Raw genomic sequence first — 14,128 nt, 5'->3', positions numbered from 1 at the left:
AAAGGAGTAAAAGAAGCCTACAGGACTTATGGGACACCATCAAGAACACCAAATATGCATTATAAAAGATTCAGAATGAGTAGAGCAAGAGAAAGGGCAACAAGCTTATTTAAAGAAATAATGACAGAAAACTTCTCAATCTGGAGAGGAAAATGAACATCCCAATCCATGAAGACCAAAGAACCCTAACAGATTAAACATAAAGATCTTCATGGAGATACATGATAATCAAGTTCTCAAAAGTCGAACACCATTGTGAAAGTAACAAGAGAATAGTGAATTGTTACACAAAGGAAATCTCTGTAAGACATTCAGTGGATTTTTCCACAGAAACCTTGCAGGCCAGGAAAAGAGATGTGACACATTAAATGAGATAAAAGCAAAAAATAAAAGAAAGCAGACTAACCGGAAGTATAATACCTAACAAGGCTGTTCTTCAGTAATGAAGGAGAAATATTTTCCGAGACAAATAGAAGCTAGGAAATGGATCACTATCAGACCTAACTTAAAAGAAAAGCTAGAGTTCTTAAGTTGAAACAAAAGGTTAATTAACATAAAAGCATATGAAACTAAAAAATAAAGCTCCCTATAAAGGTAAAAATATCGTCAAATTCAACATACTCTAATACTATAATAATGCATACATTATTTTTAATCTAGTCTAAAAGTTAATTGACAAAACTTTAACAACCCATAGCTACAGTAATTTGTGAATGGATACATAATATAAAAAATGTAAATACTGACATCAATAACATAAAATGTGGGAGAAGTAAAAGTGTAGAGTTCTTATCTATACTCATAGTTATCAGCTTAAAAAAGGACTGTTATAATTATAAGATGTTTGAGATAATCCCCAGATAACTACAAAACAAAATCTGTAGTAGATACACAAAAGAGAAATGAATCACAGTATAGCACTACAAAAAGCCATCGATTCAGAAGTAATACAGTCAGAGGAAAAAAAGAAAGAAAGAGATGCAAAGCAGTCAGAAAACAACAAAATAACAGTGGGAGGTCCTGTCCTAGTAACAATTACATAAAATTTGAGTAGATTAAAGTCTCCAGTCAAAAGACGTAGAGCGGCTAAATGGATAAAAATACAGTATCCAGCTATATACTGCCTAAAAGAGACTCACTTTAGCTTCAAGGTCATGCATAGATTGAAAGTTTACAGAGATCAAGAGATATTTCCTGCAAATAATAAAAGCAGCAGGGTGGCTCTGCTTACATAAGATGAATTAGATTTTAAGTCAAAACCTGTCACAAGAGACAAAGAAGGTTATTATATTATAATAAAGTGTTCAATTCATCAACAGGATATAAAAATTATATGCATATATGCACCAAGTACTGGCACACCTAAATATATAAAGCAAATATTTACTGAACTGAAAGGAGAAATAAAACACAATGCAATAACAGTAGGGGACTTCAATACCCCATTATCTTCACACAGACAGAAAATCAATAAGGAAGCAGTAGACTTCTACAACACTACTGACCAAATGGACATAAGAAACATATACAGAACATTCCATCCAACACAGCAGAATGCACATTATGTTCACATGCACACAGAATATTCTCCAGGATATATATGTTAGTTCACAAATGTTAACACAGTTAAGAAGATGGACATAATATTAAATACATTTTCTGACTGAAATGGTATGAAACTAGAAATCAATAACAGGAGGAAAATTGGAAAATTAAAAATATGAGGAAACTAAACAACATACTCCTGAACAACCATTGGATAAAAGCCAAAATTAAAATGTAAATTAAAGAATATATTGAGACAAATAAACATAGAAACAAAACCTACTGAAGCCCATGTGATACAGCAAAAGCAGTTCTAAGATGGAAATTTAATAATAAATGCTGACTTTAAGAAAAGAAGCCAGGCATGCTGGCTCATGTCTGTAATCACAGCATTTTTAGAGGCTAAGGCAGACAGATTACTTGAGCCCAGGAATTCGAGACCAGCCTAGGCAACATGGTAAAACCCCATTTCTACCAAAAAAAAAAAAAAAAAAAAAAAAAAAAATAGGCAAGTGTGGTAGCCCACACCTGCAATCCCAGCTACTTGGGAGGCTGAGGCAGGAGGATCCATTGAGTGCAGGAGGTTGAGGCTATAGTGACCCATGATTGCATCACTGCACTCCAGCCTGGGTAACATAACAAAACTGTCTCAATAAAATTTAAAAAATGAAATAAGATAAAATAAAATAAAATAGAAAAAGAAAAGAAAGGAAAAAGATTTTGAATAAACAACCTGATGTTCTACCTCAAGAAACTAAAAAATGAGGAGCAAATTAAACCCAAAATTAGCAGAAGGAAGGAAATAATAAATGTCAGAGCAAAAATAAATGAAATCAATGTGATAAAATGATTTTTAAAAAAAGACTGATGAAATTATGAGTTGGTGTTTTGGAAAGATTAAAAAAAAAATTACAAACCTTTAATTAGACTAAGATAAAAAAGAGAAGATCCAATTAAAACCAGAAATGAAAGTGAAGACAGTACAACTGTAACCACAGAAATTCAAATGATCATAAGAGGCTATGCTGACAAATTAGATAACCTTAAAAAAATGGATAAATTTCTAGAAACACACAATCTACCAAGACTAAATTGTAAAGTAATAGAAAATTTGAACAGACCAATAATGAGTAAGGAGATTGAATCAGTAATCAAAACCTCCCAACAAAGAAAAGTCTAGGAGCTGATGGCTTCACTGGTGAAGTCTACCAAACATTTAAAAAGAATGCCAATGCTTCCAAAACTCTTCACAAAACGGAAGAAGCAGGAAGCAGAAGGAATACTTCAGACTAAATTTGCAAGGTCAGGATTACACTGACAACAAAGCCAGATAAAAACACTACAAGAAAAGAAAATTAGAGGCCCATATTCCTGATGAACATAGAAGCAAAAAACTCCACAATACACTAGCAAACCAAATTCAACAGCACATTAAAAGGGTCATACACTCTGATTAAGTGGGACTCCAATGATGTAAGGATGCTTCGTCATACACAAATCAATAAATGTGATATACCACATTTCCAGAATGATGCACAAAAACCATCTGATTCCCTAACTAGATGCTGGAAAAGCATGGAAAAAAAAATCAACATACTTTTGTAATAAAGACACTCACCAAATTAGGTATAGAAGGAACGTGCATTCCTTAACATAATAAATGCCATATAATAGAGACCCAAAGCCAACACACTCAACAGTGAAAAGTTGAAAGCTTTTGTCTTAAAATCAAGAATGAGTCAAGACTGCTCTCTCAGCACTTGTTTTCAATATGGTACATATAGGAACTCCTAATCAAAACAATTAGCTAAGAACAAAATAAAATTCATTCATATTGAAAAGAAAGAAGCAAAATGGTATCTTTGCAGATGGTGTGATCTTATATACAGAAAACTCCAGACTATACCAAAAGCTGTTAGAACTAAAAATGAATTGAATAGTACTGCAGTATACATAATAAACACACAAAAATTAGTTCCATTTCTATAAACTGAAAAGGAACTATCAGAAAAAGAATTAAAAAAAAAATTCTATTTAAAATAGCATCAAAAAATAAAATATTTAGCAGCAAAGTCAAAAGTGGTAAAATATTTATACACTGAAAACTAAAAGCATTGATGAAAGAAATTTAAGAAAACATGAATAAATGGAAAAATACCCATGTTCTTGAATTGTAAGAATTAATATTGTTAAAATGTCCATACTACATATAAAGCTATCTACAGATTCAATGTAATTCCTACCAAAATTACAATGGCATTTTTCACAGAAATAGAAAACACAATGCTAAAACTTATATGGAACAACAAAAGACCCCAAATAGCCAAAGCAATCTTATACAAGTAGAAGATTGAGGCATTGATGCATCACACCACTTGATTTCAAAATATACTACCAAGGTATAGTAATCAAAACAGTATAGTACTGGCATAAAAACAGACATGTCAACCAATGAAACAAAATAGCCCAGAAATAAATCCACTCATTTATGGTCAATTGATCTTCGACAAAGGTGCCAAGAACACATAATCAGGAAATCACAGTCTCCTCAACAAATGGTGTGGGGAAACCTGGATATACACATCCTGAAGAATAGAATCGAACCCCTAATTTGCAACACACAAAAAAATTCAACCTAAAATGGATTAAAATTTTAAAGCATAAAACCTTTAACTAGAAACTGCTAGAAGAAAACATCAGGAAAAGCTACTCCACATTAGTCTATGCAATTATTATTATTTTTTTATTTTTATTTTTTTGGCTATGATCCCAAAGTACAAGCAACAAAAACAAAAATAGCCAAGTGGTATTGCATCAAACTAAAAACCTCTGCACAGCAAAGGAAATAATCAATAGCATAAAGAGACAACCTACAAAATGGACGAAAATATTTGTAAATTATACGTCTGATAAAGAGTTAATAGTCAAAATATGTAAGGAACCTAACAACTCATTAGCAAGAAAACAAATAACCAGATTAAAAAATTTGCAAAGACCTGAAGAGACATTTTGCAAAAGGAGACATACAAATCGCAAAAAGATATGTGAAGAAATGTTCAACATCATTTATTATCAGGAAAATACAAATCAAAATCACAATGAGATGTTACCTCACACCTCTTAGAATGACTATGATCAAAAAGACTAAAGATAAACGTTGGAGAAGATATGGAGAAAGGGGAACCCTTGTAACCTCTTCCTGGGAGTGTAAACTGGTACAGCCATTATGGAAAACTGTATGGAAGTTTCTCACAAAATTAAAAACAGAACTACCATATGATCGAGCAATCTAAATGCTGGGTATATATAAAAAAATGAGATCGATGTGTTGAAGAAATCTCTGTACTCTCATGTTCACTGCAGCATTATTCAGAATAGCCAAAATATGATACCAACCTTAGTGTTCATGTGTCCAGGCATAGATAAAGAAATGTGTTACATGCACACATTAACACACATACACACACACAGTGGAATATTCTTCAGCCTTAAAAAGAAGGAAATTTTGTCATTTATGACAATACGAATGTACCTAGAGGACATTATGCTAAGTTAATAAGCTAGACACAGAACGACAAATACTGCATGATCTCACTTATATGTGTAATCTTAAAAATCAACAACATCTGACTTCTAGAATTAGGGAATAGAAAGATCATTGGCAATAACTAGCAGTTGGGGAAATGAGGAGATTATGTTTTTAAAAGGGTACAAAGCTTTAGTTATGTGGGATGAATATATTCTGAAGATCTAATATAAAGTATGTATTGCAGTGTGAATAATAATATACAGCAGTATAGTTAATAGTAGTGTTTTGTAAACTTCAGATTCGCTGAGTATAGATCTTGCAACACACACACAAAAGATAACGATGTGAGGTGATATGTTAATTAGATTGTGGTAATCATTTCACAGTTTGTATGTATATCAGAACATCATGTTGATGCCCCCAATATATACAATATTTAATTATACCTCAGTAAAGCTGGAGGGGTGATAAATAAATCAGAAGACTAATCTCTGAGCAACATTTGCTAAAGTTACCCGAAGTTTCTTAGCCAACAACAACAACAAAATTGAGTAGGATTTCAAAACTTACAGAGTATACTCTTTATAATTTGTTACTTAGTTTATAGTGAATCATATGATATTCTCAGCACGGAAGATGGATTTCAGCATTGTCAGTCCAATGTGACAAGCCGTTTGCCACAGGGGTTAAGAATGTGGGTTCAAAAGCTAGATTATCTTCTTTTGAATTTGGGCTCCTTCACTTACCAGCTTGTGATGTTGGACAAAGTACTTAACATTTCTGTTTCTCAGTTCCTTTGGTTATAAAATTACATTAATTTTAAAACAGAAAACATAAAGTTCTGTTACAGATTAGATGTGAAGCACTTCACGCAATATCTGTCAAACAATCACTACTCAAAAGTTATTAACTAATATATGTAGGCTTTATTTTATATAATATACTGATGAAGAAAACCCATTCAAGCAGTAATATATAGAGAACCCTAGGCTAATTGAAGCTTTCGTGAACATTACAGACAAACCGGTACAGAAATGTCCCCTAATAAGGCTCCTTTCTATATAGAAAGCTAATTTGTAACCGAAATGCCAATTCTTATGTACAACTTGAAATAACTATCAAATAATTCTATTTTCAGTCCAATCTAACCAGCACATTCTCTTCATGAAAACATGTTTGTTATTCTTTTGTTTTTGTTTTTGTTTTTCTGTTTTTGTTTTTTGAGACGGGATCTCATTTTTTGTCCAGGCTAGAGTGCAGTAGCGTGATCTTGGCTCAGTGCAACCTCTGCCTCACGGGTTCAAGCGATTCTCCTACCTCAGCCTCTCGAGTAGCTGGGACTATAGGCGCATGCCACCATGCCCAGCTAATTTTTGTATTTTTAGTAGAGACGGGGTTTCACCATGTTGGGCCAGGCTGATCTCAAACTCCTGACCTCAGGTGATCCACTCACCTCGGCTTCCCAAAGTGCTAGGATTATAGGCATCAGCCATTGCGTGTGGCCGAAATCATGTTAAATGGAGGGAAAAAAATTATTATAATTTTTCTTGGTAAACTTGTCCTTTAATTAAAATAGCCTGAAGCACTCTTACTCATTATACCATTAGTCTTGCCAAGGAAACCACAATATTTGAATGTTGGAGGCTGCTTGGAGACAGGTTCCTTACTTCTTGGCCAGAACCTACCTCTGTGATATCCCTTTTCCGATGCTTACCTGGCTTATTCAGCTGCATTCTTTTAGTTTTTGAATACTTTTCCCGATAGAGTATATTTCATTAAAAATGCTTTCTATATTTTTGTTTAATCAATTACATTCAAAGGTACATCATCCTTACCTGATATCACTGTTAAATAATCATAATTAAATATGGGTTTTTAGTAAACTTTTCAGTAGGACGTTTATTTTAGCCAGTAGTCTTTTTCTCTTATTATTCTTAAAGTTTAGCATAGTGTGTGTTTTGTGCATGTGTGTGTGTGTGTGTGTGTGTGTATGTGTACATATGCACATTTCCCTAATATAAATACAGTAAATATGGAGGTGAAATTAGTTTCAGATTTGGGGAGATTTATGACATCTTCATGAATCTCAATTTTCCTGCCATTCAAAAAGTACTGCATACGTGACTCTCCCTCATATGTGATATGAAGAACAGAAGTAATGAGAGTCATGGGGTAAAAAGAGTGGCCCGAAATTCATTACTGTCTTAGTCTATTTGGGCTGTTATCACAAAAATACTATAGACTGGCGGCTTACAGATAACAGAAATTTACTTCTAACAGTTCTGGAAGCTAGAAAGTCCATTATCAAGGTACTGTCAAATATTTGGTGTCTAGTGAGGGACCACTTTTCATAGAAAAGACAGCTGTCTTTTCTCTGTGCCCTCACATGTGAGAGGGACAAGGAAACTCTCTGGAAAGGGACCAGTCCCACTCATGAGGGCTCTACCCTCATGACCTAGTCAACTCCCAAAGGCACCCCCGTTTTTTTTTTTGCTTCACTCTGTCACCCAGGCTGGATTGCAGTAGCGTGATCTCGGCTCACTGCAACCTCTGCCTCCTGGGTTCAAGTGATTCCCCTGCCTCAGCCTCCCCAGTAGCTGAGATTACAGGCACATGCCACTATGCCCTGCTATTTTCTTTTATATATATATATTTTTTTTAGTAGAGATGGGGTTTCACTGTGTTAGCCGGGATGGTCTCTATCTCCTGACCTCATGATCCTCCCACCTCGGCCTCCCAAGGTGTTAAGATTACAGGCATGAGCCACCGCACCTGGCCAGCACCCTCTTCTAATATCACGTTGAGGATTAGGTTTAACAGGTGAATTTGGAAAAGACACAAGCATTCAGTCTATAACAGTGTCATTGTGCTAAAGGCTCTTATGAAAGAATAAATTTTGAGAAAACGTTTGACAAGAGCAACGGTGGCATAATCTTACTGCCCTTTCCTCTGACTTGTTAACATTCTGCACATTATTCAAGGCCTACTCCACATTCTATCTCCTTTTTATGTCTTCTCCAATCACTCTGTCAGAAGCCGAGTTGCTCCCCTTATGTGATAATAAGCACCTGGAAAGTAAATTGATCTCTCTCTCTCTCTCTCTCTCTCTCTCTCTCTCTCTCTCTCTCTCTGTCTCTCTCTCTCTCTCAGAATCTCTAATAACACTTTATTTTATAGAAGGAAAATCTGAATAAGGGAAATTTAGATTTAGATTTAGAGGTCTTCCACTCCATTTTAATCAAGCTAGGTGATTTGACCAATATCAACTAGCAAAGATGGTACAATCAATCAGTTATCATGGATCCCAGTTTAGTTTCAAGTTATGACAATGGCTGTAGAAATAGAAAAGACAAAGTCGGGGTCATTTTGAAGCAAGATCTGACAATATTGTAGATGAATTGGAAAGAGAGGCTACAGTCAAAGAAGATTGAGATATCATCAATCTTAATGAGAGAATAGAAGTAATATTAAGAGGAGATAGTTTTATTTATTTGATGCAATATGTTAAGGAGATAATCCAAACGTCTTATTTTATCCCTGAATGAAACATTTAAAAAGAGACAGTCTCAAATATTTGCTTTGGAAAATGAAATGCCACGCCAAGGTATAAAACTATAGCTCCTATATTTCTAATAGTGTCTTAGGTGGATGCAATACATGACTTTGGTTTTTAAAAAGAATCAGGATATTTGAATTAGTTATTTATTATTAAAATCGAATATGTTAGCATCCATATGGTTCTAAGAATTTTTTAATGTCTCTGCATTGCTTGATTCTCACCACAAGTTTCTATCATTTATTCACTGTCTTTGGCCTTTTCCCTTGAAGGAAATTAGTTCCGTTCCACTCACACTAGCGACAGGCTTCTAGATTCCAGAGTCACCACTGTACAATTCTTTGAGTGGGAACTCTGTTTCCCACACTAGAGTAGGCATTGGGCATAGTTTTGGCAACGTTTATACAACCTCAAAGCAATAAGCAAGTTTTCACTTCAGTCTCCCCTTTTTATATATTTTTTTCTTTTTCTACCTCTCTTTTTGTCTTGGAAAGGTAAATTACCTAAAAATAGGCTTACAGCATTTCCGCATAGACTTTTCCATTTATTTACATTTAATGTATGAACTTGCTTTCTTAAAAGATTATTCTCTCCTTCTATCTTATCCTTTTCCAATCTCCAGTCTTCATACTGTCACCTCTGTTAACAAATGTGCATATGCTTCTTATTTACATAAAGTCCAAATTCCAAACATTTGCAGTATTTCAGAGTCACTCAGAAAGCTTCACAATCTTAAAAGAAAAAAACAGCCTTCATATATTTGGATGGGTTTCTTGTACATTAACTGCTGCCGACACTTCTATCAAATTGAGTAGCACTAACATCATCTTCAGTTATTATTATTGACTTGGAGGTTATGAAGGGTATAGGTGAATTTAAGAACTATGACCTTGCTCTGAGGACACCAATTAAATTTTATGACTTATCTTATGAGAAGCTGGAGTCAAAAAAGGGACAGAATAACTTTTTCTCCCTTCAGGTTGTAATATAATTTATGAACAACCGTCAGGATTTGCTCAAAGTATTTCTACAATGTAAGATATTGCTTTGAAGGGCCTGGGTGGCATTACTGAATGAATTCTGACCTAGATTCCTAAGAGAAACAGGTCTCACAGCTCTCTGCTCCTTCTCAGATACACAGTAATCGGAGTCTCAGGCACAGAAAGCTGCCAGGATTTGTGACCTTTACTGTGAGTGATATAAGCTAAGCCAAAGTAGAGGCAGAATTACCTCTTACCTCGCAGAAAGTCACACAGGAGGTCACTTTCAGGACAATGTAAGGACAGGTGCCCTACTGCTTCTTTGCCCTGCAAGTCCTTTCGGTTTGGCTGATTTATCCATCCTCGCATACACCCTGCTCCAGTAATTCAAAGAGAACTCATTCTACTCTGGAAGATCAAGATTGGTAACCACTGGAGACTGGTTTCTGTGAAGGAAAATTATGTCAGCCTGTAGGCAGGTCAGGGATTGAAATAATCAAATGAAATGGCTAAGGTTTCTGCATTCTTCAGGCATCATCTGCCTAATAAATATAAATTAATAAAGTTGATTTGCTCCATATTGGCTTTTCAATATAAATATGTTGAAATACATAAATTAGGTCACTTTTGTGTATATATATATGTCTGTGTGTGTATATGTTGATGCAATTTGTCTTATTATCCCAATTAATTGTCTCTGCTTCTAAAAATAATTTGTGAGATATTTTCTTAATTATTTAATCATTAATTTGCAGTCATGTTATAATGTTAGTAAAACTGTTTTTCTTAATGTTTTCTCCCATGCTTTGCATATTGTATCTTTAATGTTCTCCTTTTCTGTTATTTTGTCTACATAAATGTTCTCATGACATATTTATAAATTCCCTGGGGTTTAGGGAAATAAATTTTACTTGTTCATTTTACTTTGCTTTCCTACTTTCAGGTAAAATCAAACCAGTTATAAAAAAAAATTCCAATTCAACTTAAAAAAGCTTTTCATTTGCAATATCTTTTTATTTAGTATTTATAAGCTACTTAAAGTCAGCTGATTTCTTAAGGACAATTTCCTGATGTATGTATTCTATAGGTTATTACTTACATGTCATTTTTATATTAAGCTGTATGACTTAGATTTAGGAACATAGCATTTATATATTTAATTGTAACACATTAGGATTTATGTTTAACCCTTCTTTGCATGGCCAAAATAGCTCAGTATTTTGCTGACCTTTATAGAACTACAGATAGCAATGAAAGAAAATTCCAAGGTAAAAATTTTAGGTAGGAGAAATTGTATGTTTGGACTACTAAATGTAAATTAGGCTGCTGGTTGTTTTTTCTGTTGTGATTTTGTCTTATGTATAGTATACAAATTATTAACTTTATAATTCATAGCAATAACAGTAATGAGCACTTACTTTCATTAAATGCCCATGGGGCTAGGTTAGATGAAAGCGCTGTACATTTATAGTTGCTCTGAAAGGCTTAATCTGGGCCAGAACACAATTTAAGTCACTTTCAGATCATTTCTTGATGATGCTTGAGTTTCCAACCTCTACTTGGCATTTATGACTGAGAGTCAACAAAAGGGCAGAGCTGACTTGATATTAAAGCCATATCTGTTGAAGGAAACTTGGAGAGACCCTATCTAAAGGGTTAGTGATTACCTAAACAGATTCTACAAATTCAATAAGGAGAATACATAAATTTTTCAGATACCTCTGTGCTTATTAAATATATATATTTTAGTAGCAACTTTTATTAATCCTCCTAAACTGTAACCATTTACTGTCACTCAGCTTATTAAGAGTTAATTACTCAGCAACTGAAAGACAGCAACAGAGAGCAAGATGTCAGAGTAGAAAGGTAGCTTCTCGCCACTATAAGTAAATAAAGAGACCCAAATGGCAGAAACTAAGTTTTTTCACCAAAGGTCTTTCTCTTGGGGAGGGAAGAAAAGGTAAGGGAGCGCTTTCTGACATTTTTGATTTAGGAGATAGAGAGACGTAGTTCATTTTTCCTTAGGAGTCATCTTACACCATGATGACAGGGATAGCTCTGATAATGATCTGGAAGTATGAACTGAGGTTTCTTAGGAGAGTCCAGGATGGCACAGGCCAAAATAAAATTATGTTGCTATTTATCACTTAATGACAGCTTTAGCACTCCAAAGATGATAACTTTAAAAATAATTATGCAATTATTGAAACATTGACACTTCTTGGTTGTTTTGGGTGCAAATCAAATGCTTTGTTAAAATTCTCTGATTTTTCACAAATATTACATAATGATCATACAAAATGTATTTTACATGGAACCTAGACTTTAGGGCATTACTAGGATATTCTTTTACAAGAGTGGGATGTAGAATGTAGAAATTATTTAACAGAGAGAGAAAAAAGTGAAATGTCTTTGGCAGAAAAGTTTTCCACTTATTGGGCATGTATATATTGGTAATATGTAATTGGTGATAAGGGAAGATACAGAACATATGTGTGCCTCCATGGTGTTATCTTCTCCATTTTGCCATATTTTTCTTTCCATTATTTTCTAAACAAAATGTATATGCAGTGGCTGGTAAGGTAGCAGGATCAAATTATTTTTAATTTTATCTTCATGGCAAAAATAAGACCTAAAGTATATTCCTTTAAGCATTTATGAAGGTAATGTGGTAAAATAGACACATGTTAGTCCTCTTTCCCAGCTAAACTTCAATCCCCTGATAATAGAGTCTTAATAAGTTTAGGGACACAATAATGATTTAAAATCACACATAAGGCTATGCTAACATAATCTAAAATCCCCAAACCTTATCTTACCACTTAGGCTTGTAGAAAGTCTGGAGCAACTGTATATTGTGAGGATTTTTCTGACCCACACCAGGCTAGGTAGGTATCAAGTTAATGTAGATTCCAGGCTCAGAGATTCATTGACCTTTTGACCTCAGCATATCATTTAACAAAGTGACTAGTCTTTTTTTTCCCTATCCTTAAAATGAAGATGCTAATTATCTACCTAGAAAGATTAGAGGACATAATGAATGAGTAATCACACAATAAAATTATGAAGTGCTATATAAATGTAAGGAATTACTATGACTTCATTGCTTGAAACTTAGGTATTAAAATGTACAGTAAACAGAAAATTGCACAAGGCAGCCTGCCATGTGAAGATCAAACACTAGTGAGCTGTTTTGGAAATACTTTTTAAATTTCATTTTCTCAAATTCTCAAATTTATCATATCTATGAGCTTTAAACTTTGCTGAATACATTTTAACATTTAAAAAAAAATTTTTGAAATCAGCAATAACGTTCTTAAAGCTGTAAAAACATGATGTTCCAACTGCACTTTTTTATAAGCTTTGTACCCTTTTCTTGGTTTTATTGCCAAAACAACCCATGGAAACAAAAGATGCAGAAAAGATATGAAAGGAAGTAACGACTGCTGAGCAGTTATCCTGTAGATGAATAATAGACAAGTAACATAAACAGATGCAAGCCTAACAGGAATGCAAAATGAATGAGAGGAAACAAACAGCAAAAGCAGTTACAAAGTTAGGCACTGGGAGTGGGCATTCATCTATCTCCCTTGGAAAATGCTCTATTGCTGACAAAACAAAGTCCGTCTTCACTGTAACATAATCATTGTTTTAGATGTCTCGATCTTTTTTTTGATCTAGTAAAAACAACAAATACAAAATTATTTTTAAAAATGCAAGACCCAGAGAGCCAAATCAGGAATGAACTTCCATTCACAATTGCTTCAAAGAGAATAAAATACCTAGGAATCCAGCTTACAAGGGATGTAAAGGACCTCTTCAAGGAGAACTACAAACCACTGCTCAGTGAAATCAAAGAGGACACAAACAAATGGAAGAACATACCATGCTCATGGATAGGAAGAATCAATATCATGAAAATGGCCATACTGCCCAAGGTTATTTATAGATTCAATGCCATCCCCATCAAGCTACCAATGAGTTTCTTCACAGAATTGGAAAAAACTGCTTTAAAGTTCATATGGAACCAAAAAAGAGCCCGCATTGCCAAGACAATCCTAAGTCAAAAGGACAAAGCTGGAGGCGTCACGCTACCTGACTTCAAACTATACTACAAGGCTACAGTCACCAAAACAGCATGGTACTGGTACCAAAACAGAGATATAGATCAATGGAACAGAACAGAGTCCTCAGAAATAATACCACACATCTACAGCCATCTGATCTTTGACAAACCTGAGAGAAACAAGAAATGGGGAAAGGATTCCCTATTTAATAAATGGAGCTGGGAAAATTGGCTAGCCATAAGTAGAAAGCTGAAACTGGATCCTTTCCTTACCCCTTATACGAAGATTAATTCAAGATGGATTAGAGACTTAAATGTTAGACCTAATACCATAAAAACCCTAGAAGAAAATCTAGGTAGTACCATTCAGGACATAGGCATGGGTAAGGACTTCATGTCTAAAACACCAAAAGCAACGGCAGCAAAAGCCAAAATTGACAAATGGGATCTAA

General features: G+C 34.3%; 1 protein-coding gene across 19 annotated transcripts in view; it reads left to right on the top strand.

The window, feature by feature from the left end:
* Positions 1-14,128, top strand: part of DGKB (diacylglycerol kinase beta) — an 832,080-nt gene that overhangs the window by 716,175 nt on the left and 101,777 nt on the right. The window lies entirely within an intron of this gene.

This window comes from Rhinopithecus roxellana, chromosome 6, assembly GCF_007565055.1.
Source record: "Rhinopithecus roxellana isolate Shanxi Qingling chromosome 6, ASM756505v1, whole genome shotgun sequence".
Lineage (NCBI taxonomy): Eukaryota > Metazoa > Chordata > Mammalia > Primates > Cercopithecidae > Rhinopithecus > Rhinopithecus roxellana.
This window is presented reverse-complemented; position numbering and strand designations above follow the sequence as displayed.